The following is a 27,428-nucleotide window of genomic DNA, read 5'->3' as shown; positions in this document are numbered from 1 at the left end:
CATTCCTGTGTCTACTACAGCTCTGGAATATGGCACCAGTCCGTGGTGGAGCTGGAAATCTCCACCATGGGGGGGGGGCACGTGCATAGCCCTTGCAGGCTGGAATGAGGTAATGGTGCTGTTGTGGCGGGGGAGACACGGCGCAAGTGGGCTGAAGCGGCGGTGGCTGGAAGGTGCAAGCTGCTGCAAATATACTACACTGAAGGCAGAATGCTGATGAGGCACAAATGCGAGTAGCATTTGTTCTCCAGGTTAAATGAGCGACATTCCTCAGCTTTCAAACATGGCTGGCGGCAGGTGCCTGCGCCTGCAGCTTCCTCGCTGCCTTTGGAGCCAATTTTGAAGGCTGGAAGAGGACTTCTACAAAGCAAGAGGGGGAGAAGGGCTCACTGGCCTCCAAATTGGTTCCCAGCTGGCCTGGGGTAGCATTCAAATGAGGGGAGTGGAGGAGAGGGAGGCTTATAATCAAAACCATTGCACTTCACTTTGAAGCTTCTCCCTCAAAGTTAGCCCACCGTCTCTTTGTCAGGAGATCAGAGCTAAAACCCCACCTCTAAAGGTAAAGGGCACTCTCCCTCACCTCCATCCCACTTCTGTTATTTCAAATGTGGCCTGGGGAATCCACGTGTCCTCAGGAGTAGGACAGCGATCTTTTGAATTCAGTTCCCAGGCTGTGCATCAATATGGCTGGAAATCAAAGGCATTCAAACATTGCAGTCAGGGAGGCTTAATGAAGACCTGATATCCTGTACTAGCAACACCATTCATTGTTTTCTTAAGTTTTCGCGAGTATTTATATGTATGGTATTCAGCTTTGTTCGGGTATTTTTCCACGTCATTATAGTTGAGCTTTTAAAGTTGTAGCAACATTTTGGCAGAATCTCATCTGCCATCATTGGGCTTCTGTATAGTGTTCGTCTTTGAGTCAGACTTTCACAGCCATTTCTATTTTAAATTTGGTGCTAGCCTACTGCTGTGCCAGAATGGTTTTTTCTTCATCCTGATTGGTTGGGAGTCTTGGTCTGTGTTTATTGGTCTTGGAGTTTGCTGTGTTCTGCTTGATTGGTGTTTCTAATATCTTCTGTCTGTTTTGTAGCTTTTGTTGTCTTGATTGGCTGGCAACATTGTGTTTCCTGTATTGGAGGCTTTTAGTGCAGCTTGGCTCTGAGTAAATGGACGGCTATCATTTATTAGAAAGCTATGTTTCATCTGGGTGCCTGGTTGGGGTGTGTTTGAGCTGGAGGTATCAGGGGGAGTCTGTTTGTGCCCAGGTGTTTGCCTGGCTTGTGGTATGGAGATTTTTTTATTTGAGAGTGCAGGCTTCCAGATAATTGACAGTCTGGTGGAATCATCTCTTCTATTCATGCTTTCATGTCTTTTTTCAATCTCTATGGCTTCTCTGATAATTCTGTGGCTGGGGTTTTCTATAGTGGCTAGGGTTTTGGTGCCATTGAAGTCGATGCTATGACCTGTGGCTTTCATGTGTTGGACTAGTGAGGAAGTGTGTTCCAGCTTTTTGACTGCATTTTTGTGTTCATCTAGGCGGGTACTTATTCTTCTATTGGTCTGTCCAATGTATGTGGCAGGGCATGATGCACAGGGGACTATGAAGTCACCCTTCAAACTGAACACAAATAAAATTTCAGAATGACTGTATCATATAAAAATTTTGAGAAATATGAAATTAACTTTAATGCCTATAGCATATTTAATTGCATAATGTTTCTGACATGCTGCAGAGATTCAACAGCTAAAAGTGTTTTGCTTCTGATTTTTGTTATACTCAGTGACTGGTTCATCTCTCTGCAGTGTCCAACAATAATCAGCCAGCATTGATAGATACCAATTGCCCTGATGCTATTTTCCATTGGGGCAATGTACTGGTGAAACCTTTCACCATATTCATCCACTGAGGGCACCTAGATTTTCAGGGAAGAATTCCATGTTTGAATGAAAATGAATCTTCAGTGAAATGTTGCACTTCATGGCCTGGTATATTGTAAATTTATCAACCAACTAAATGTAGTTTGGTACTCTGTAGTTGGCAAGAAAATTCTCAACAACATCCTTGAATGCTTTCTTGGCAATTTTCTCTAGCCCTACTTACAGATCTTCGAATCACTTGTCATTATAATGTATCTTATCAACAAAAATGCTTCCACAACCTGGGCATCATTATTCTTGGAAAAGTCTTTCTCGAATAACAAAAACCTTTCTTGTTTATTGCTTTCACAATTTTTATAATCATTTCTTAATCTACTTTTTTTTTTCATTTTGCAGAATGAATTCTTAATCAGTCTCCTAGAAGCTATTCCTGACTAGGGTAGTTGTTGACTTTCCAAATATGGGGTCAAACAAGTTACTTAAAAAAAGAACAAAATGCTATGTCCATAACATCCATTATCCATTCATGAACTGAGCCTGACTTAACTAAAGTTTGAATCTTTAATACGGGAAGGGAGAAATCATTCTCCATCCACTTTCACTCCTGCAATTTGACTGCATTTGGTTCTATAGCACCTCTTCACAGTTCACTAAAACAGTATTTATAGTACTAGTAATAGTTATCTAGTGGCAGAAGTTATTCTTCTGAGTAAACTGAAGTGGTAACCTTTTCCAATAAGTGCGTATAATTTAATTTGGGGAAAGAAGACAAACAAATGCTTACTGAATCTATTTAGAAGATAAAATTTCTAATCTGTCTTCAGATCTGAGAATAGATCTAAGTGAAAACAAAGAGATTTACAGAGTTACAAGTGAAGGAAGCAATCGAGAAAAACCGTTAGTTCTTAACCTCTAATACTATAAAGAGATTTCTACTGAAGAGTAGATATTAACATGTTTTTAAAGTCTGAGCAAGTAAGTCCTCTGTTGTTCTTTAGGGCAAATGGATGGAAGGCGCAAAGCATGGAAAGTTGCTTTTTTAAAAAACTTCTGCTGAGGGAAGCAGTATAAAGCCAGATTGGATGTCACCTTTGTTCAAAAAGGCTTATAGTACTTTTATATAAAATGAAAGTCTTTTGGCAGTTATGTAACAAAGACAAAGAAACATTTTTGATGGTACTTTGTGGGACACACATTTTAGAAGCATTTTATTACAAACTGTCATTAAGCTTAAGGTGCTTTGGAACATATTTATTTTCTTGCCTTAGATTTAACAGAAAAGAGATATCAATTGGAAGTTAAATTGGAGGGCTTGGGAGATTTCTAGCAAAAAAGAATTGACACATATTTTGCACCTCTTAGCAAGACAGTGGTTCAATGCTATGCCCAAGATTTATAGAATTTTGGAATTATTGAAAATTAGAAAGGCCTGATTCTTTTCTTACATCTTCAGCCACAGAATGTACGTTTAACATGCTAAGTTCTAACTGCTTGTTCTGGTTTAATAATTGTGCAATGTCTGCTTTCACAAAACTGTTTCAGGGAGTTCAGCCATACAGATTGCATCCGGGGGGGGGGTTCAGGTTTTTTTAACAACCAGTTCTGTGGGCGTGGCTTAGTTGGTGGGTGTGGCTTGGTGGTTATGTGACTGGGTGGGCGTGGCCAACTCGACATCACCCATGTCAAGGGGAGCTTCTCCTCGCCTGGCCTCTCATGACAGTGGGGATGCTGCAACAGTCATAAATGTGGAAAATGGTCATAAGTCATTTTGTTCAGTGCCATTGTAACTTTGAATGGTCACTAAATGAACTGTTGTAAGTCAAGGATTACCTGTACAAAAATACAAAAAGCTTCTTTGCTTGCAAAAAGCTGCCCTAAATACCAGTCATTAGATTAAAAATACCTGCAAGCCAGAGTTACAAATCAGGCAGGGTACCAGCGCACCTTGAGGAATGAAAATAGTTAAAATGCAGTGATAATTATCAAGAAGCCACCTCTTGCTCATAAAGTGAAACCCTTTAGCAGAGAGGTCATTGAAGCTCTCCAGAAAGAGCACTTCCCAGGAAAAGCAATCCTTAGATCCATTTGCACCACTTTATACCAGCTGGTCTCACTCACCTCACAAGATATCCTAAGGAAATCATCCAGATTTAAGTAAAGGTCACATGCCCCTCAGAAAAGCAGTAAAAAAAATCAGTACCAAATTTGCATCCTTCCTCTTGGAAGTATACCCCAAAAGGACAGTGCCAGATCACAGTTCACAGCTAAAGCAGTGAAGAAGACCCCCTCCCCAAATAGAAAAAGAAACCATGAGGCAGGAAAAAATTCAAACAGAATAAAATAATTAAATCACAACAGTAGCTGTTGCTTGTTGAAGCTGAATAGGGAAAATTATCCCATCAATAAACACAGGATTAAACGTCACCAAGCACAGAGTTAACCTTCACCAAAAACCAGTTTTAGACCAAAACTCAGAAAGGGTATGTAAACTCATGTTTGAATGTCAATCTTTCTAGCTAGCCAAGAAGCCTTGCTGAATGTCACTCATCTTGGTTCCTTGTCATTAAAAGCTCCTTTCCAGTTATTCAATTATTTCTTCAAAGTGCTGATTGTCCAGGGAAGTATTTCCTCCCAACAGCAGTGTAAAAGTCTTTAAACAACTTCCCCTTTAAGAAAGCCTCAGAAGCTCGGGAGACAGGAAGTCTAGACTTTCTGCCAAGAATGTAATAAGGGTGGAAAAAAACCAAAGGAGATTGCTTCTAACTACTGGTTCTCTGAACTGCTTAGAAAGTTAACATGGGATTCTATAGAACCGAATAGAACCGGTAGAATCCCACCCCAATTGCATCTATATCTTAACTTATTAATTTAGTTCCTTGTTCATTTTTTATTCTTATCGTATTGCTAGCCCTTTCATATCCGGGCTACAAATATCCATGTAGTCATTAAATGGTAAGAGACAGAGGGAGGAAGAGAAAAAGTAAACTCTAACTTTGCTATCATCTGTTCTTGAAGCCCAGATATGGTAAACCTTGTTGCAAACAAAATATGAAGGAATATGTATTTAGCCTGTCAGTATTGTGTTTCCAGGAGTTTTGAGAACCTTAAATGGTCACAAGATACCTTTTTGTTGTCTTCTGACTGGCAGTAATTTTCAAAGGGCTTCAAGACTCTTCCACATAAGATTATGTGTCAAGTAAGAAAGCAGCTCCAGACCTTGATTTTTCCACAATATTAGTAATATTGGAGAACTCAGCTGATTTATGTTCAACCCAGGCATGTTGAAGTTGAAACTGCTGCAAAATTATTGGGTGAATTGTACCAAGATACTGGGGCTCCATATCTCCACGAGGAGAAATTCATGTCTCATCCTTTCTTTTGATTCCTAAGCTTCAGCAAAATGCAAACTTAAATGCTCTTCAATTCCATTTCAGGAGCCCAAACAAAATCAGTGGCATGAAACTGTTAAGTATTTTGTCAGTTTCTCCCTTCTCTTCAGCTCCTGATCAATCTGCCTGCAAAATGCCAAGCTTTGGAATTTACGCCTCCCTTTTTCTTTTTCCTTTTCGTATGGCATAGGATCTTCAGGAGTTCAGAGCATAGCAGCAATCTGCACACTGTGTTCCCTTCAAGTTGAAGGACAGGAAGACAATCATGTTACTTGAAACTCTTTTGAAGGCCTGAGGGGGGGAGATTGGAGGGGCAGCATCTGAATGTCCTTGGACAGACCTAAGATGCCACATGCCAGGAATCCAAACTGAGATGTTTTCATGCAAAAGTTTTAATATGCCTAATACCCCCAATGTATGGCTTTCAAGAGGTTGCTTTGAGAAAAAATATTTTTGATTAAGAAATATTTTCCATAGTTTAAGTACTTCCTTCATAATATCTTGCAGAGAAAAGTCTGAATCAAGAATAATCAACAATAATAAAAGATGACTCCACATGGAGATAAATGAGCATTGATTTTTCCATTTTGAAATGAAACAGGAGTATCAGGTTTTATTTTTATGAGGTCTTGAGGTTAAATATACTTGGTGATATAATGTTCTTGCACCAAGATTAAATTATAACAAATATGCCTTTCTTCACTAGAGTAAAAACAGAAAGGTTGATACAGCCAATGTTTTTGATAGATGCTATGAGGATTGGATAAGAGTCCAAAATCTCTTAGACATTGTGTACTTTAATGAGCACAAAATCTTATAATTCCATTTTAGGTACACAGTTACAATTAATGCCAGTGGCTATTGGTGCTAATCTTTTGGTCCAATTTGTCTTTTACCACATTATAAACACTACCCAGTAACACATACAGTTTTAAAAGAATTCATGAATAGGTTCATTACAAACAGTTTTAGAATTATATGCAGGAAGTCATAGAAAAGGATACCACTACCAGATATAGATCTGGCTGCTTTATTAATTTGTGTTAAGTTGTACCATGCTGAAGGTAAGAATAATATTCCCCAACCCTTCACTATACATAAATTACTTTTCACATTGCTTCTTACTCAAAGCAATTTTATAGAATCTTCTTGGACAGATTACATTAATTAATATATGGGGAGGGTGGTTGCATATGTTCATGATAGCAGTTTAGAGATACAACTGGTATGTTTGCTGAATCATAATATTTATTTATCAACCTCTGGTAGGATGGGAAAGGGCTGCTGATTGTATTGTTTGATATTCTTGTCAATGAGGGGGGGGAAGGGGAGGAGGACTTGATCTATAATGCTTTAAATAGTATGATAAGAAATATGGCAGAGATGCAAAACCCCAACCCCTCAGTGCTGGAACTAAAATTTACAGGTTTAAAACCTCCATTGCATGTCTTGGGGAAAAGATAAAAACAAAATCATTTCTCACCCTCTCATTCACTTTCTCCCACAAAAATAAAAGAATTTTCCCCTCCTTTTTCTGGTAATGTCACTTGCTTTTCTGCCTATTTTATAAAAAGTAGACAGAAAAACTACAGTAGAGGAATAACAATGAAAAAGGTGTCTGGGCTAAAACTAAAAAAAGACCCTACATTTAAAAAAGAAATAATAAATTAAATTATAAAATAAGTGGGAAAACTGGCTTCACATCTGAAGTGTGTCCAAGGCCCTAGAAATGACAGAAATTTTCCTTTCCTATTTTAGAATAAACACTGTATTTCCTACATAATAACATTTTATATTTAACGCCAAATGTTTTCTTATCTTCAGATTAATCTTCAGTCAAATTGCAGATAAGCCCACATTTTTAAAACAGTCTAAAGACTACACCCAGCATAACTCGGTTTCTTAATATAAATTTAATGATGCTTTAATGTTCACATAACTCTGTTCTACATCTCACAGTCTGCTTTTTCTGAAAGACTTTGAAATAAATTCCAATGAATAAAAAGTACTGAAAGCATATTTTTATAAACAGGTACAAACTGACTTTTAGTAGTACATATCAAATATGTTAATTCTTGAATTATGATAATGCATGATAATATGATATTAAGATTTCATACAATACTAGCTTGATACCCGTGTTTCGTTATGAAAGTATGTGGTCGGGCTTAATTTTGGGGGAGGAAAATAAGGAAAAAAATCTGTCTCTGCCTACCAGCATCCATCAATATTCATCTGGCTAGCGTCCTGAAAGTGTGTGAGAGAGTTGAGGGCTGTTTGTAAACTGAAACAGTATTTGCTGTATGAGCAAAAAGGAGACAGTGAGGAGCCTGGGTGTGGCTTAGCTCAACTGTTTTGTACTAAAACTGCTTGGTGCTGTGAAACTAAAACTGAAACTCCTCTCCTCTGCTTGTGTTTTGCATTTGGAACAGCTTTCTTTTCAGGTGGGAAGGGGGAGTAGAACTCTTTAGCATCAGAGTGTGTTCATAATAATATACAAAATACTAATGCTCTGATGGTCATTTTGAAAAATCCTTTCTTAGTGAGCACCTAGAAGCCAAGATGAACATACATGCCAAATTTCAAGTTTGTAGGCTTTACGGTTCTGGAGATTTTGTGATGATGCGTAGTGGTATTTTGCTTTTATATATATAGATATTGTGTAGTACATTTTATATACTCTTAGTATATAAAGATGTCAAGCTGCACAAATTTCTTTCTCAGATTTCTTGCCTGAAAGAAGTATGCAACAGGAAGACACAGAATCCAGTTGATTGTTTTCATTTCATAATGTGATACAGTGTAATATCATTTGAAATATCTGTGATATTTAGGATTAGGTTCCAATATAATAGAACAAGCATGCTTTTATTTAAAATAAGTCTTTGATGCAAATATATTCATACACATTTATAGACTACAAAATAAGATCAATTCATTTCAGAGATTTATTTTTATATGTCATAAAAAAAATCTTCATTTTTTAAAACTTTTCGGCCCCACTGAAACTATGTACAGTATGAATGAAGGCAAATATACATATCCCAGGATGATGTTGCAAGATTCAATCTGGGTGGGTCCCCGGGACCAGGGGTTTACTTTTCTGAGTTTTTGACTCACAGCCCATCTTCAGGGAACTTCTCTCTACTGATATAGAAGCTTACTCAAAGACTAGCCCAAAGCACATATTCCAGTAGGGAGAAGTTCCCTGAAGATGGGCTTCAGCACGAGTCCAAAAACTCGGAAGAGTAAACCTCTGGTCCCAATGACTGACCCAAATTGGATCTATGAAAAGTACATTTGTATTGCCAGTTCTACAATTCATATATCTGGTTTTGTAGTTTCAAAATGTAGTGAATTAATTGGTCATATTTTTCAGCAATGGATAAATCGATGAACCAAACTTGACTGCAGAAAATATGACTTCAGCAACAGAGTGGTCAATGTTTGGAATACTCTACCTGTCTTCCCCAAACCCCAAAAACTTTAACCTTAGACTATCTACTATTGACCTCACCCCCTTCCTAAGAGGCCTGTAGGGGGTGTGCATAAGCACACCAATTGTGCCTACTGTCCCTGTCCTATTATTTTTTATTTTTCTTATAAGTATCTATCTCATGTATTCAAAACTATATTTATTCTTATACCTGTATCTTGTAAGTGATTGTCAAATCAAATAAAATGTAAATGTAAAATGATATTTTGGCCATGTTTAAGAATGAATTCTACATTCCATATATGTTTTTCTTATAGCTTATTAAAATGCAGAAAATCTGGTTCTTCTGGACAAAGCTCTTTCACGTTTAACTTCCCTTGAAATATATTGATTTATTATTTTTATCCTGAAAATATATGGGAAGTACACTATTTTATGTCTAATTTTGAATAAAGCTTACCTTTAGGTGAAGTTATTCCATATAGAAATATAAGTGATGTTGCCAAGTTTGATCATTCCTGGCTGAGAAATATGTTACAGTACTTATAATGCGTGTATCAAATATAAATGAATACTGTAGGCTTGAGAAGTTTTCTTTGGCTGACATAATTGTCCATCTCTTTTTATACATTTAGCTCATAACCTTCCTTGTTGATCTAATGGCAAGAATAGTAACCTGGCCTGTTCAATTGGCAATGAGATAATTGTAAGGAAAAGTAGTTCTCTTGTCTTTTAGTAGTAGCAAGCAAGACACCTAGTGAAGGTGATAGATGACCTTCTTACTCCCCCAAAACCACAGCAAGCAAATTCACAGGATCATTCCATACCACGCCATGGAACAAAGCAGACACTTTTTTCAAATGCCTTCCTTGATTGGGAATACAATAAGGACTAGATTCATTTCAACAAACTATTATTACAGTTTGGTTTTCAGAATCCAATTACATATCTAAAGGATAGAGGGCGTGTAGTTTAATATAGCTGGAAGTGGGTTGTTATGTGATTCAAATTTAAAGTGACAATATAACAACAGGATGTGTGTTTATTGTACACAAATACATTTATGACCAGAAAAAGAGAATATTGCAATGAGTTTCATTGACAGCTGTTATTTCCCAGGTGATGGGAAAACATTAAATGCTTCCTAATAAATCCCTCAGGATCAACACTGAATCTTCTTGTTCCTGAGTGAATAAAACTTGAACAGTTTATATGAAGAGCTGAAAAGCAATTTCAGAAGAATTATGAATTATTATTACATTAGAATACAAATACGATACTTGAGGCAAATTTGTGTTGCTTGGAAAGATTTTAAATTAAGTCCTTTTGGAGAATACTATTTCTTTCAGAAACAGGCAGCAATGAATCCTAGCTTTCACTTTGCAATAATGATTTAAAAAAAAAAAAAAGCATAGCTGTGAACATGTTCAAAAAATCTGGCTAGAAATTTACCATTCCTGATGAAAATGGAAGGAAATGAGGCAAGGAATGGGCCAGACACTGAAAGCATTATTATGTTGAAAGTGGTTACTTTGCATTGTTGAGTCTCCAAGTCAAGAAGTTGCTTTGAATGAGAGATGCTACAATCTCAGTCATCATTCAAGACACTCTGAAAGAACTTTCTGATTTCTAACGAACCAAAAATGCTTTGACATTTCCAGCAGCATTACTTCAACAGAATTTTATAGTTAGCTTTTGATTTTAAATGCCCATGCTGTAGTGAGATAAGCTTTTAAGTGCTTTATTACATATTTCCATACAAGGTATTAGAGTAAAGTATTGGAAGGGTATTAATATTTTAATTCATTTTTAATCCAACTGAATTTTTTTAGCTAGAACTGAGTCATAGTCAACTGTATTTTTCTTTATTAAATTGAAGCAATCAGAAAATGTTTCCTTTGTGCAAAAATCCTTTGAAGCATACAAGGTAAAATAAAAATTGCTGACTACATCCAAAAGTTCTAGGCAGGAGAAACCTAGGAATTCTACCTTTTTAAGTGCAGTTATAATAGCTTTTCCCAATTTCTACCTATAACAAATGCTAAAATATATTTTAAAGCATTTAAATATCACGGGATAGTGGAGTGTGTTTTTTTTACCTGAAACTCCAACTGTAATCCAATGAAAAGAAATCTGACTGATTTTAAACACCTCTTACATTTACTGAAATAGTGTTAGACAATTTTCCTGTGGGAGATACTTATCTTAACCAAATGTTCAGGAATTTCATGAGGAAATAACAGGGCAGGGTTTAAATGAAGAAGAATTTCAGGCTGTGAAGAAATCATAAAATAGCATTTGAAAGTTCAAGATAGTTTTGAGCGCTCAGTAAAATTGTCGAATATCTTCTCAGCAAAATCAGGTCAGGTATTCTAAAATACGGTTTCAGTTGCATAAGGCAGTATCATGTTATAGCTCTCAAAGGGGGGATTATTATAAAGTGTGAAGCTGATAGTGTTAAATCAAATGGTTACAAATAACCTTTTTTTAAATTTATTCCTCTCTTTCTGATGGAAACCAGACCCTATTTGAAAAGATTTAGGTCAAAAACAGCAGTGAAAACTCTTTGAAACTACTTTGGTACATTTGCTTTGAAGTAAAGGTGAAGTTTAAAAATCTAGACCTTTCTGTAATAATTTAAAATAAGAATTCTTAGGGTAAAATCTGTGCAGTATATGTATACAAATAGAATTGATAGATTCTTGAATATAATGTAGTAGGTAATCTTCCTAAAAATCTTTCCTGTGAGTTTATGATTCCAAGTCTATATTGTATAATTTGATTAAGGTCAAAGATCTTTAGTTCTAATAAGTATAGAAACAAGAGTACAAAGTAAAAATAATAGATGTTTTCATTATGCTTGTTTTTGTTAAAGCTGGTGTTTTATCAAATATATGTTCTGTTTATTTCTGTTAATATATAGTGCTGAAAGGCAACTATCTCCGTAAATGTTTGCATTTTCCACAATTCTCCAAATGCAGACATTTTGCCCACTTTTGACCTGTAGATTTTCAGTAGTAAAATGCAGTTTGTATGTTTTATGTTGTTTTGTATATCCACCAAAGTTTTATGGCACAATAAGTAATACAAAATATTTAATAAGGTCCAATATGCACATATAACTATGTCGTGAAACAAACAACTGAAAGAGAAAAGGCCCCATTTGGGATTTGGAATTAAAAGATATTCTGTCTTAGAGTTCATTGGGGGTGGAAACATTTGAGGTCAAACATTTGAGGTCAAACCAGAAAATACAGGAAGACAGACAGTCTGGTGAGATTCTTATAAATTGATGATCAACAACAAAGAAAAGTATTTGATCCATTCAAGGAGCAGTTCTGGTTGTTTGTGCCTGGCAACTTTCAACTAAGTGTGTGTGATTCTTAGGAATCTATGCTCCCATTTGCAATATATTTAATTTTTAAAAGAGTAAACCAACATTACTCTCAAAAATAGTGGCAACTTTCTCATTAATTTGCAAAAGACAAAGAATCAAATTATTTGACATATTTCAAATAATAGTTTCCAGCAATACGAATTAAAATATATGTTTTATGAATCATAATGTGAGATACTTTAGTGTAAACAGTGAAGTTCCACTTAAACTGCTTTAATGACTAATATTGTGGAATGCTCCAGGACATATCTCAGCACTGAAGGAACTGAGTGTAACCCTGAAGTCTACTGCGCTGGTTATTTATCGCATGAGTCACTATCCTTGTGACAATGGACTTTCACTATTGTGGTTTGTAAAATATATTATTAATGGAATGTGTTTCATTCATGACTTCATGAAATGTTTCTACAGTTTGCAGTCATTCTTGTACCACCTATAAAGTCTGTCTGCATATGGGATTTCATGCCACAATGTCAACTAGATGAATGATATAAATGTAGAAAATTTATTGGGTTCTTTTGTTTGCTCTTTCCAATAAATAATGCACCTTTTCCTGCTCTTTTCTATACCTAACTGGTGAGAAGCAGCCTCATCGTGGAGAATAAAAGAACTTATTCTAAAATGCCACATAGTCGCAAGAATTTTTCAATTATGTCTCTGGAGATTCTCAGTCACCCACGTTGTCCCAAAGGTGCTTTTCAAAAGGCTTATACAAGAAATATTTCTTTATTTTATTTTATTATTTCTTTAAATTCATTTCTTTTTCCATCTCTCTCTAGATTCAGTTCCTATCAGGGATCTGAACATCCCAAATGTTTTAAGCTTTGGCCCCAATATAGTTTGTCTATACAATGTCCATTTGATAATCTGGGCTAAAATCTAATTTTCCCCTCTTTTTCATTGGAAAATATGTAATTGCTTTAGTTAAACATGGGAAACAAGCAGTACACCATGAAAAAGCTGATATGAATAATGAATTTTATTCTCACAGGTATGAAGCCCCAAAAGTGCTTTTTCAAGAGGCATCTGGACTTTCTGTTTTTCTAGCTGAAGAAGCTTCTTGGATGAGAAGCAAAACGTCTTCAAAGAAAAACCAGAAAAACCAGATGCCTCTTGAAAAAACACCTTTGGTACAACCATGACCTGGATGATTGAGACTCTCCATAGACAGGTATGAAGGTGTATGAGGTATTTAGCAGTCCAGCAAACGAACTAGGGGAACTAGGTATTATGAAGAAATGCTAAAGAATGTAAAACAGACTTCAGTATGAGTGCTGGCACAAAGTATCTCAATCTGTAATCTTTGTGTAGAAAAAAAATGGAAGTGGGGATATTTAAAGACAGGATTCATTCTGAGCAAAAGTTGATTAGAATGCTATTGAACTCTCAACATTTCTTATGCTGGGAAACTTGGAACTATGTCTCCATTTGTTTTGGGCTAAAAAGAAAGCAATTTCCAAACCCTGTCAGGAAAATCCAATAAACATTAAAAAAGCACCTCATTATGTGGATCAATAAACAGATTTATCACTAATATTGTTCAAACAGCAATGTTTTACTGTCTCTTCCCGTAGGAGTAATACTTTAAACCAGGGGTCCCCAACCGCCGGTCCGCAGACCGATACCGGTCCGCGGAACAACTCTTACCGGGCCGCTGGCTGCTGGGCGCCGCCATCTTTTTTTGGTAAAAAAGTGCTTCCGGTGAGCTTTTCCGGGTAGAAAGCTCACCGGAAGCACTTTTCATCAAAAAGATGGCGGCATGCTCCTCGATGAGCTTTTCCGGGTAGAAAGCCATTTCTACCCAAAAAGCTCACGGAGCGTAAGCGCCGCCATCTTTTGAGGTCAAAAAAAAGATGGCGGCGCCCAGTTGATGCCGGTACCGGGCCGCGGCGCCCAGCTGATGCTGGTACCGGGCCGCGGCGTCGAAAAGGTTGGGGATCCCTGCTTTAAACAATGCTTTAGAAATTAAGGGGATGAATCTTCTTTCTTCCTTTCTCTTTTTCTTCAGAGAGATTTGTCCTGAGAATTAGCACTGCCCTCCAGAAGTGTCTCTAAAACTGGCTTCTTCTCCAGGGTTCGCAGTCTTTAAAGGACTGAAATTCTGTTGATCTTATATACAAAGAGGTCATTTAAACAAGGAACTCCTCTTGTTTTGAACAAGTTTCCTTACAGGAAAACAATTCATGTGGGCAAGATGGGGAAAAAAACAGCTTCCTTTTAACTCAAAAGGAGTCTATGTTGAAAAGCAACAAATGTGTCCCTCTCTACTTGTACCTTCTATTTCTTAAATATTCTCTTCTACTTTTCATCTCTGGTTGCAGCCCAGCCTGTCCACCTGCTTTTTCATCCTCTGGAGCTTTTTGTTCTGTTATCTCTTGTTATCTCTTGCCACTAATCTGTCCTTCCTTGCCTGGAAATAGTTCTTTTGTCATCCACCCTTCATTATCCCTTTCTTCTGATAAACTCTAGCCACTTCCTGCACTTTTCACTGCTCTGAATGTTACCTCCAATCACTTTGCTCTTGCTCTGCTCCCAATCCTTGCCTTTATCTTTTATTATGCTGATCTGGGTTGTTGCTCTGGAGCTCCTGTCGCTCCCAGGGGTGGCTCCTACTGTTATTCTCTTCAGGATCTGACGTCCACTTGCTCAGAATCTTCCTAATCACCCAGTGCCTGATGCTCACTTATTTGTGCTGGTGGCTCTCTTGCCTTGTGACCAGTCATTCCCAGCCTCCTGGGCTCTCCGCTTTATTTCCCCTTTTTGCTGTTCTCTACTTGCTTTCGCTACCTGCCGACCTTCACTGCTTTGTTTTGCCTCTATTTCTGTCAGTTTTTTTAAAAAACTCCAGATAGCTTTTGGGTTCCTTTAGCTTTTGGGGTGCCTTGTTGCCATTTTGTCTGCAGTAAACAATCAGTCTCAGATTTGATCTATCTCCTGCTCTCTTTTTCTTACATTACTTTTTATTTTATTAATTACATTTATTTGCCACTCATCTGATTATGCAGTGAGCTTACTTAGCAATATTTCCTTTTCCCACTCACACTAATTCTGAAGGAGGGGGGCTTTAATTGTGGGCATAAAGTTCAGAGTAATAAAGTGTAGCATTTGGACTTTGTATTTTGCAAACCAAAATTTTCCCTCTTTCTACAGGAACTATTTGTCTACTTATTTTCTGTGAGTATTTATTGCAAATTCTAAATGACTCATAACAGTTTACAGCACCAAGGTCATAAAGCATAATTAAAGCTCTGTCCTAATCAATTATATATAATAAATAAGGTATTTGAGGGATGTTGTTAGTGGAAGGGGAGAAGTAGCCATTACCAATCTATTCCTTTACAGGACTCCTCCAAAAATACCTTTTCTGGAAAGTCCCTCAGAAAATGTTTAGTGGTGTAGATGGAATAGGAATTGCTTCTTTCCCCATCTGAAGATCTTCCTTTATTTCTAATAATCTATTATGTTATTCATATAATTAAATTTTGTATTCAAAACCACATTTCTGTTTGATATCAAAACTTTTATTACAATGCTTGAACCAATAAAATGAAATTTGTACCATCAGAAATTGAGAGACTGCATAAAAATTAAAAAATGCTCTATCATTCTTATGTGCACTCTATGTGTTACACTGTCTGAAGGTGCTGACACTGCACCAATTTTTGCTGTTTTAAAGAGATCCAGTAACATACCAGGCCATTTTTGTGGAGCAGATAGAAATGCAATATAATAATAATCATGCATTGTTGTCTATTATTCTTTTTTATTCAACAAATATTTAATATTTCAAAATTAAATATTGAATGACTTTAATCCAAACATACTTTATATTTTAACAATAAAACATAATATATAAATGCTATTTCTTTATCAGCCCAGATGATACAGGTTAATAATAAACAGCACCGATCAGATCACATTTTCATTTGAGACATGGCATGGAAGAGTTGAACCAGCTCTTCCAACTATTTATTTTGATTTCTAAAATGCATGAATCATACAAATAGTTTGTAGGATTTAAAATGAAAATTCAGAATTCAAATATATATGAATTAGAAGAAAAACACTACCTCAGAATATAAGGGCAATTACCAGCTTGTTCAGCTTCAAAAGACAATTAAATACATGGGCAATGGGGTACTCAATAAGTATTGATTCAGATAATTAAATATTAGCTATGGTATCTAAGGCAATAGGTTTCCCAATACCAGATGCTGGACAATATCATTAGCAGAGAGTTAGGCTGTCTTTTTCAATCTCAAGGCATTTCACAGGCATCTGATTGAGTGCTATGGAAACAGAATAAATCTAAGAACAGATTCCCAGTCTGATAGAGATTCAAGAAACCATTATATAATCAACTAGCTACTGTTGTCAGTGAAGAGACAGCCTTCTCATTGGTTCATCAAAAGTTGTTGGGAACAGACTCAGAATATCTCCTCTGTGCACAGATATATTTGATGTCTAAACTAAAAATAATACAGTTGCTGGAATTCTTATAAGTGCATATCAATCAAGTCGTTAAAGAAAACACGTTAATTCTTGTGCTTACATTAAAAAAAGCACTTTTGGTTTAGGCAGCTGTGGAGAACCTGACTATCTCATCTTATCCCTTTCATGTGGCCTTCCTTGATTTTAACCCTACATTAGATTGTCAGGGTTCCAGAAAAACCCAACTCCAATTAAAAACTCCAAGATAGGCATTTTCTCAAAGTTTCCTTTTATTAGAGTAGTTATACTGGCACATCTGGGAAAACCCTAATCTGAGAGTTCCAGGTTTTCCCTTAGTAATTCAAAAGTCAAAATCCAACCTCTGCACACATCAGTCCATCACATGGTCCAATCACCAACCATCCCAACTTGAGACATCCCTTCAACCACTCATCCTTCAGGTGCAGGAATAACGTGAGCTTGACCAAAAAGAAGAATGTTGTTATGTCTAACTACCAATGCTCTAAAAATCCTCCCTCCTACTTTCCCAGGCATAGGAATGTGTCAACATGGAAGCTTCTAGTACTAATATGGCTTCCAAAGCTGACATAGATTTTATTTCATGCATAGTCCTCTGAGAAGATGTCAGAAATGCAAATATTGATAAATGCCTGCTGCTTTTAATCCAGAAGTAGAATTCAGATATCACTCTTAGATTAAGGTGTGACTCACATGAAAGGTTCCTTTAAACCAGGGTTCCCAATGTTTTTCTTATCACACTTCTATTTAATGTTATCTTAATTCCCCTTTAAATCCAAAAACCATGATGATCACAAATGAACAATGAAGTTGTGCCTCTTCCTCCACTACCATATACTAGTATTTGGGGAAAGGTGGATTTATTGTAACAATGTGCAAATGAAAGGTACTTCACACACCCCTGGGATTCTGTCTGCAACTCTCGTGGGAGTCAGACCTCACTGTTTAGGAAGCCCTACTCTAAATCCTTACCATTGAGAAGGATGTACGGCAGACAATAGACTAGTTCCAGTTCCGTCTTTTACTTGCCTATTGGCCCTAGAAAGACCAAAAAAGCCATAATCCAATTAATCAAAGCAAATTAACTCATAATTACCAAAATTAAAAAGTCTGATATTTAAAAGAAAATTAACGTAATGCAGATGGATATAAAATAAAATCGAACAGTTGCCTACCGTTAAATATTTGTGAGTGGTTTTTCCATATCCAGAAGATTTAGAAAGCCCATTCATTGCCCAAAAAAGGTCAAATTTTTGTATAGCTATTAAAGGTCCCTTTGAGTTCCACACAGCTCTCTCCCTGATAACATTCCAGGAAGTTTTAAAGACTGTTTACCGACGCCTTGAAATAGAGTGGGTAGGATTCTCCTGTTTGTTATGTTTATGCTTGCTTGTTGTTAGATTGCCACCTTATGACATGTTTATTGTAATTTTTGTACTTGTTTTGGTTGATTTTCCGCATGCTGTTGTTTTTTTATACTATTTTATTATTGTGGTGAACTGCCAAAGTCTGTTGGAGCTGGGTAGCATTCAAATCAATTAATTAAATAAATAAAAATGACTTTGCTGGTGTACATAAAAGGAAGGGGAGCCAAAGAGCTAATAACTAAAATGGTTCAAGACTAAAATCCTTGCCCAAATTTTATTTGGAGAACAAGTAGGACTTTATAGCATAACACTCTTCCCTAATGGCCTGATTTCACTAATTTTGAAGGACAATCACTGTCAACATGGATATTAGCAGTGACACAGAGACTGAGGTGCACTGGGTTTGCTATAGATTTGCTTCTCTCAACCTGCTTCGATCCAGTTAGAAAAGATAGTCCTTCAAGGTTGAATGATATTGAATACCAAAGTGAAGTTGACACCCTTTCCCTGAAAGCGAAAGGCACATGGCAATATGCAAGCTATCTATAGACATTAACCTTCTTTAGGTTAAGAAAGGAGTCTTTTTTTAGAACTAGGAACCATGTCCTCCTGTCAGCATTATTACAGGACAGATTCACCAAAATCCTACTAATAGAATTCTCCTGCCCATAGAAACCATCTCACATTCATGGTGTCACAATGTTCCAGTTTGTACTTGGATCTGTGTAAAGATGACATACTGCCACTGTTGCAATATGTTCCAGGAAGAGCAGAAGTATATTACATTATCTTTTTCAGACTCTAATCATATTATTACAAATGTAAAAGCCAAATTTTGTATGGCCTCAGTGAAATGTGACAAATTTGTTGGTCTGGACTCATACTACTAATTTTATTTTATTTATTTTAGCCTTTTAACATATGCTGATCTTTGAGCTTAATCATAAATTTGATTTAGTGATCAATACATCTCTCCACAAATCAATTCATACTGCTTTGTAAGTTGTAAAGATCTTAAAAGTTGAGAGAGGCTCTTGGTTTTATGATTCTCAAAACATAGCTCTGTCTCGTTTTTATCTAATCTCTCATCCTGAGTGACTGCTTAGTAGTGTTTAATGAACTGTAAAACTTAGTTTCACTTCAGCTCTCTCAAATTAAGCTTCCATATTCATAAATCATCAAGATTCTTCAGTATTAACACCCTATTCCTTTTCACAAAACTCCCTCCATCGGTTTACAAGTTGGCATAGATATTCCCCATAAAAGAGACTATTATTACTGCAAACTTAGAAGATTTTAATAATTTATTACCATTTAAAGAATTATTGTTTCTATATTTTTCATGTGTGTGTGTGTGTGTGTGTGTGTGTGTGTGTGTGTATAGATATAGATATATAGATATATAGATATTGTTAGTAAGAATAAGAAAGGGGTGCAAATTAATTAAACACATTTAATCATATTGTAACTCAAAACAATAGTTACATCTATTGTAAAAAGCATTTAAGATTTTAGTAGAGCATAATGTGAAAAACAATTTCTATATAATGCATGTTTCTCTGTTCATGATTTCCAACTTTCCTGTTAATTTTCCTCCATTATAGAAAAAAATCAGCAAGTTATAAGCATTTGTGTTTTTCCCATGATAAATGACAAGAGACTGCCTTTTTTGAAACTCATCAAAGGGGTAGGTTCCAAAGTTTTTAAAACTATCTCTGAATAATCTATATAAACTAAATTCATTTCTGAAATTTTAGAATGTGTCCCAAAACTATTGGGTCATTCCATACATGCAGCAAAAATAATGTACAATGAAGGTCTGCACAAGCCTTCTTCAATGTCTGGAATACTCTACCTGACTCTGTGGTTTCTTCCCCAAACCCCAAAAACTTTAACCTTAGACCATCTACTATTGACCTCACCCCTTTCCTAAGAGGTCTGTAGGGGGCATGCATAAGCGCACCAACGTGCCTACCGTCCCTGTCCTATTGTTTCTTTTTTTTTATTTGTCTTATATGTATCCATGTATTCATAACTATGTTTTTACTTATACCTATTATCTTGTAAGCAATTGACAAAAATAAATAAATAATAAACAAAATCTATTTTGGTTGTTCTTCCCCCTTTCTGAGTAAATTTGTTGAGATATGCAAACGACCTTAGAGAAATTTCCCTCCTTCTCTCTTCCATTGGCAGAAATCAATTACTGTACCACAAAATGTTGGAATTTCATTCATAAATGTATTAATAACATGTTTTTATAATGTTACTTAAAAGAGCCCATTTATATTAAAGGAAGTACATTCCACTGATTTAAATGGTAATGGGCAATTGTGATTCAGTTTTATAAAATTGATAAGAATGAAGAAAACTGAGGATACTGTATTCACAAGAATCTCAAGAAACATGAAGCTTTTCAAATTCTTATTCAACCAGCTAATGTGTTCTATTGCTTTTTGCAAAATTTTCTGCCAAGCTGTATTATACGTTAATGTTTTATGCTGTGATTTATGCTGTTCCTCATTCATTCTTCAGCAAAGATCTTGTTTTCCTTTGCCAGTCAAAACAATTGTATTGTGTTCATGCAGGTAAATAATTTATGATGATTGAAAATGCTTTATATTTTCTGACAGTATACTAGCAGAATATAAGAAATAGCATGTTTCCTCAGGAGAGTAAAATGGCAATTGAAGAATTATATTACCTGCCTACATTCCTCAAATATACTTTTGTAAAACCAATGTAGCTGAATATTAAAACCTAATACTATTCTAATACCATTATTGCTCAACAAAAATAAGGAGCATTAACATATAAATTGCAACATTTAAGAAATTCTTTATTGGCCAAGTATGATAGGACACACAACAAATTTGTCTGCGGTGCATAAGCTCTCAACATACATACAAGCAACAAGTGATAAATCATGAGCATAATCATAAAATACAATCATCATAAATCATATGATACAACACTCAGTGATAGTCATAGGATACTAAATAATCAACACAAATCATATGGGGATACTAAATAAAAGCAATCAACATAAGTCATGAGATACAAACAACAAAGTTATAGTCATAAGAAGCTAAGGAAATAGGTAATAGGAAAGATGAGAAGGATAATAGTAATAGTAATACAATCTTATTAGGTGGTTTGACATCCCACTTTAGAAAACATTTTTCTTTCTGTTTGCCAGTCTCCCCTTTTTACATCACAATTTTTCTGTTGACAATGTTCTTTTTTAAGTTCCTCCCTATTTTACCTCCTAAGTGCTGACAGCTTTTTCCAGACAGGAAATGCTGTAAATGTAAAAGAGGCCCAGGGTGGAGCTCTGTGAAATCCACAATCCCTTTGAAGCCTTTACATCCTTATTAGTGCTTTGATGTACAATAAGGACTTTGAGACTTGGGCAGTAAATATATATTATCTGATTCTGTATGAGCTATTGATTCTGCAGCTGTACCCTGCTTCCTCCTTTCTTTCACTCTCTTCAAACTTTGTTTTCTGTCAATAATGTTCCTTGATTTCAATGGGGAAATGTTTGAATAAGTGGTGACATCACTCTCTTCACATACATTATCATTATGGTGATTAATTGTGCCCACACTAAAGATGACAGATTTCTGGCTCATTCTAAATTCTAGAATTGTCATTCAGTTCAAACCTCACAAAAACACACATCAGCAGAAAAAAACTATTTGAAGTGTAACATTTTTACAACCTAGTTTTTACTACTAAATAATAGATAACACATGAATATTACAGGTGGACACAGTGCATTTTGATTTACATTCAATAATATATATTTTCAATGACAACACTATTTTGGGTATGGGAAGGAGGAAGGAGAAGGAAGGGAGGGAGGAAGGGAGGGAGGGAGGGAGGAAGGAAAGAAGGAAAGAAGGAAGGAAGGAAGGAAGGAAGGAAGGAAGGAAGGAAGGAAGGAAGGAAGGAAGGAAGGCTTTAGACATATTAATCAGAAAGATAAGATCTGCAAAGAAAATGGAGTGAAGGAAAAATAAATGAAAATAAAAAGATTTATTAGTAAGAGCGATTGATAGCTCATGGTCCCTAAAGCTGGTGGATTCAGAAATAATATTCAACTCCTCAGCTTTCTTTGGCTATTCCAAATGAGGAATGAAGATCCTATCACAGAGCAGTATATTCCTATGGTGTTTTTGTCAAACTGTTTCTCTTATACTAAGTTTGGATAGAAAGATTAAAGGCAGTCAGATGCCTTTGTATCCATCATACATACATACATACATACATACATACATACATACATACATACATACATACATACATACGAGGAACTTTTGAGGAACAGGCAGCAACTTTTACACACAAGCATCGGTCAGCATAGCACTGGATGGGATACTTGTTTCTGCTCATTTCTTAACTCCTGGTACCTCAATATAGTGGCTGGATATGAAGTTCAGGAAAGGACTCAAATATAAGCATAGCTTGGTGGCTTTCCACCTTCACAAGGACAATCAATGTTTGTGTTTTATTTTTCTTTCTAACAAAGGAAAGGGGTGTGGGCTTCTTTTTTTATTGCAAAACTCTGAATTAGAGAGATAACTTGTTTTCAACTTTTAGTGACCATATAGATACATTTTCTCTACAATGATCTATCTCTAACCTGTTCTTTTAAGTCTCCCAACAATGTAGTCATTGCCAATGTGTCAACATCCACTTCACAATCAGGATTAGCATTTTTTGCACACCCCTACTTAAAGAAATTCTTCAATCATAGAACTATTACTTCAGCAAAATATGAACTCATCTTTGACCTTAAAAAGGTCAACATTAGTTGGTACCAACATTAGTTGGTACTAAATTTTTATTAACTTGTTTTTTTTAATGTGGACAATCATTATGACATAACAAAGGATAGATAGGATCTTTTGAGTGTAGGTTGAAAGTTTTTGATGCAATTCATATCTCTATGAAGATTTTTCTGTCTCCTATCTCAACCCATTCCCTCCCTTCTCAATCTTTTTTGAAACCTAGAAGACAATCTGGTTCTGCAGTTTTCTCTCAGAAGATGAAAGTCAGTGCTTGCAAATGGATTATCATGACATATCCATTCATTGCCAAAGGCAGAGAAATAGAACTTTTATACAATAAAATAGGAAAATAATTCCCCCCCTCCTTCAATTTACGAGTCATTAAATACACGCTAGACAAGCTGGTTAGCATTTGAAAATGCTGGAGGCATCAAAACTGATATTAGTATTCTCGATAAGATGGATTATTTAGCTTTGTATTTACTGGAAGGCCATTACATAGATGTCTAGGTTGTCATAATCAATTTTGCACACAACCTTTATGTAGATTGAAACAGTATTTTTACTCTGATCATGGGGAGAAGGCCTAAGTCAAAATGAGCAAGTCAAATAATTGAGAAAACAATATTGCCAGGGAAATTGTCCCCTATTTTTTTTAGCATCAGCCTTTAATGCATGATGCTGATGTAATTACTGTTTGTCATCGTCTTGATCATTAGCATGCCATATCTGAAGATGCTGTCATAGTGCATATAAGAGGCAGGCATGAGTCTCCATACAAATTTCCAGAATTAGCAATTTTCATTTTGTTTTAAGCTATTGACTTTCTCAGTATTTTTCATGTCATAAATTTCCTCTGGACAGAGCTTTACTTGCATGACTGAAATCTGCAATGAAGATGCTCATTTTCTTGTTCACGGTCTCCTTGGGAACTCAAATATAGAAAGTTCTTAATGTTAAATTATCTTTTCAAGCACTAAACAGTGGTAAATTTTTGATGCCTATAGATAAGTAAAATAAATATTCTGAACAGTGTAATTTTACTAAAGGAACATTTTCCTACATTTATCCTCCATGGGACTTTTAGAGCTTTAGAGATTAAATTAAAGGATAGCAAAATTATTTTGGGGCAAAATCAATAGACTAATTATAATAGATTTAACAATAACAATAATAGATTTGCAAAACAGCAAAGAATAAATACTTTATGAGAAACAGCCTTTTTTCAAATTTCTTATGGGCTAAAACCAAGGAAGCAAAACTTCTTTTAAAATATCAGAATGCTTTTATAGTTGTTATAGTTATATAAAGTTTTATAGTTATTTTTCTCCATGTGGAAAAATACTCAACTGGCAATTTTTATATTTCTTCCCAAGCACCTCCCTTTAAAACATTTAGTAAGCTCAATGGAAATCATACAGATATAGATGGTTATTGTATAGTAATTTACACAGAGATGCCTACATTATTGGATAGCGCTATGTCTCAAATTCTGGTCAAATTCTAAAAATATTTAAAAATTAATCATTTATATATCCTTATTATTTGTATTTATATATATCCTTATTATTTGTATTTATATATATCCTTATTATTTGTATTTTCATTTCTACAACTTCATTTTCATGGAAAGTGCTATTTATTTTTTAAAGCACTATATAGCTAATCATACCACTGATTTTTTTTTAACACAGTATTCCATTTCAGTTAGATTTAATATATGAGTTTGTGCAGTACAATTTTCCTTGTGTGCTACTGACATGACAATAAAGTAAAAAAAAAATGCTGGTTTTGATAAAATTGATTTAAGTATATTTCTAGTAATTAAACAATGCCTTTCATAAGAAAAGTAAGCAATTTAGAGCTTCATAAAGGAAACTGCATGAAGTTAAGATTACAATGACAAATTGGTAGAACAGAGTCTTTTGTGAAGTTTTCTTTAAAGAAACCAGGCAGTAAAAATGCTGGCAAGCTTTTTTAAGAATTGTGAATGATAACATTCAGGAAGTCCCTTTTTTGAAGAAGAAAAAGGTTTAAGGAACTCCTGTCATAGTTTACTTATTTTCAGAATTTGCCTTTTGTCATACATCACATGGAATAGAGATAATACTTTGAAAATAATCACACTTCCTTTTCATCTCCTAATTTTAGCAGCGGAGTTTTAGAAACTGCTGGATTTGAGGGAACTGGTTAATTGAACACTGTTAATCTTCCGCAACTCCTTTTTTTCTCACGTTATATGTATAATGAATTTAGAAAATGATTTTCATGATTTGAAATTCCTCAGAATGGGATACTTGCTCAAAGTAGTATGCCACCTTTTTCTAAGATGTACTGTTACTTTCTCTAATTTAATTGAGGTTTGTTTTTAAGGAAAATGGATTTCTGCAAAGTGGAATGGAGAACAGGAGGTACAAGAAGGAGAAAGAAAATTAAGTGAATTTTTAAAATAGGGACATTTGAGGGAATCCAAAATGTAGGCATAAAAATATAATTATTCTTAATAGATTCTACCTGCCCTTGTAAATATGTTAGATCAAGCAAATCTTTTTTAAGAATAAAAGGATATTCTGAAAGGATGTTCCACACATTGTTTGTTTTAGAAAATGAATAATATTTGCATTACAACAGTAACTATTTAAAAATTAATCATTTCAAATGGAACCAGAGAAGGTCTATCTTATCCTTAATTCTGTTTCTAGAGCAGCCGCCGAAATGCATATGAAAAGATAAAAAGGAAATACAGGAGAACAGTAGATCCCATTTTCTGGAATAGCTATACTGAGAGATATATTTTTTACAGTGCTGAAGTCACTGCTGTGATTAATAATTCTGACAAGTATAAATTTAATAAATTCATTTCTAGAGATGTTCCGGTTGAGTGCCACTTCCCTACCATTCAGCTTCTTTGGGCGAGTCCAGGACAGAGGTGGTATTCAGCAGGTTCTGACCAGTTCTGGAGAACTGGTAGCAGAAATTTTTAGTAGTTTGGAGAACTGACAAATACCACCTCTTGACTGGCCCTGCCCCCATCTATTCTCTGCCTCCCAAGTCCCAGCTGATTGGCTGGGTCTTCTTTTGTTGCCCTGTACAGGAGAACGGAGCAGGAAAGCAGGCTAGTGGGATGGGAAGGGAATGGGATTTTGCAGTAACCTCCCCCCAGGAGTAGGGAAGGAATGGAGATTTTGCAGTATTCGTCCCCTGCCATGCCCACCAAGACATGCCACGCTCACCAAGCCACACTCACAGAACCGGTAGTAAAAAAAATTGAATCCCACCACTGGACTGAACAAATGAAAAAATATGCCCTCCTACATTTTCCACATATGTATCATTTTATAGTTTTTTATGATACCACTTTTATTCTCCCATTCCTTCCTTCCTCCTCCTCCTCCTCACCTTAAAAGCCCCAGTTCTTGGAACTTTCTTTCAATCACATTTGTTTCAGACACTGATCAACATTTTGTCTTCTTTTCGTTCTGTAATGCCCTTTTGAAATGCGGTAGCCATAACTGTAACTATTCTGACTACTCTGTCTAAAAATATGATTATATTAATAGTACCATTATCAAAAGCTTCCTAACACTATTTAAGAAGGATTCTTTTTTTAAAATAGCCTCACACTGGATCAATATCTGCTCTAAATTATCGATTGCATTTTTTTGGCTAGTCTCCACAAGTTCATTTTCCTTAAATTTATTTCTCAAATTAGGATTCTTTGCATCACCGTGCATTAGTTTACAATCATTATATTAAAATTACATTTGGTATTCCCCATTTTGGAGTGTAGTTCTTTTTAGCACTTTCCCTTTTTAGTTACATGGTGTAATTTGATTGTCAGGAGAGATTTCACACCTAATTCCAGATTGTATCTAAGCAGCCTACAAAGCATCAACCCCAGACAGATATCTAAGGCTGATAAGCACTTATTTTAAACAATTCATTGATAAAAGAGAGGAAGCTGTAGTGTTTTTTCTGTGGCATTGTTATCTTTTGTGGACCTTACAAAGTTCCTGGGCAGGTAGATTAAAACCTTCAGAGGTACACATGGGATAGTCCACTAATTCTTCTGGTTATTGGAAAAACTTAATAAAAAATAAGCTAAGCTGAACGTAGCTTTGGCCAATTTTTTTACAAATTTTTTTACAAAATCTGCACATGTAGAAAAACAGTGCCTTCCCATGTTGTGAAGGGGAAGTCTTAGAAACTAAGATTTTAGATGTAATTGAGTGTTCATGGTACTTGTATACTCTGAAAATATTACATTCTTTTTTTAGAAAAAAGAAAAAAAGGGAGGCATTTGGAATGTAAAAGTGAAAATTGTAATAATAAGCATAAAACATTACATTCTGACCCTGAATTGTTGTTTTCTTTAAAACATATATATATATATGTTTTAAGAAACCACACTTAATGTGCTCCCCTTTCATTATTTGTATACCAAGATATGCTCTTCCCCATCCTTCTCAAACATACTCAGGATTACACAAAACTTCATTTTGTCTGAAGTGGATAAAAAGCTGTTTTATATATATACCTGGCAGTGAAAGAAACAGCAATACTGGTCCTCCAACAAGAGTTTTTATTGTGTTTCTGTGCCACATAAGGACTAGGGCTCTTTATGACACTCTTAAATCCATGTTTGTCATGGCCTTTCCAAGACACTTGTTGAAGTATCTGCTCCCTCCT

The 27,428-nt window shown here is 35.5% G+C and overlaps 1 protein-coding gene across 12 annotated transcripts in view; it reads left to right on the top strand.

Annotated features, from left to right (window-relative positions):
- CHRM3 (cholinergic receptor muscarinic 3) overlaps positions 1-27,428 on the top strand; it is a 247,411-nt gene that overhangs the window by 182,434 nt on the left and 37,549 nt on the right. For 3 of the 12 annotated variants that reach the window (XM_087967489.1, XM_087967501.1, XM_087967499.1), the window contains exon 4: positions 19,548-19,630. The exons of 8 other annotated variants lie outside the window; for them this stretch is intronic. The gene's annotated coding sequence lies outside the window, so the exon portion shown is untranslated. Of the gene's footprint in view, positions 1-19,547; positions 19,631-21,207; positions 21,359-27,428 lie in introns of those variants that run through there. One more of the 12 variants, XM_087967512.1, reaches the window with a different exon arrangement.

The sequence above is a fragment of the Notechis scutatus genome, chromosome 1 (genome assembly GCF_049901735.1).
Source record: "Notechis scutatus isolate UNSWTSFEM ecotype Mainland chromosome 1, rNotScu1.2, whole genome shotgun sequence".
NCBI classification, from domain to species: Eukaryota; Metazoa; Chordata; class Lepidosauria; order Squamata; family Elapidae; genus Notechis; species Notechis scutatus.
Note: the sequence above shows the minus strand (reverse complement) of the source record. Positions and strands in the feature narration are given on the sequence as shown.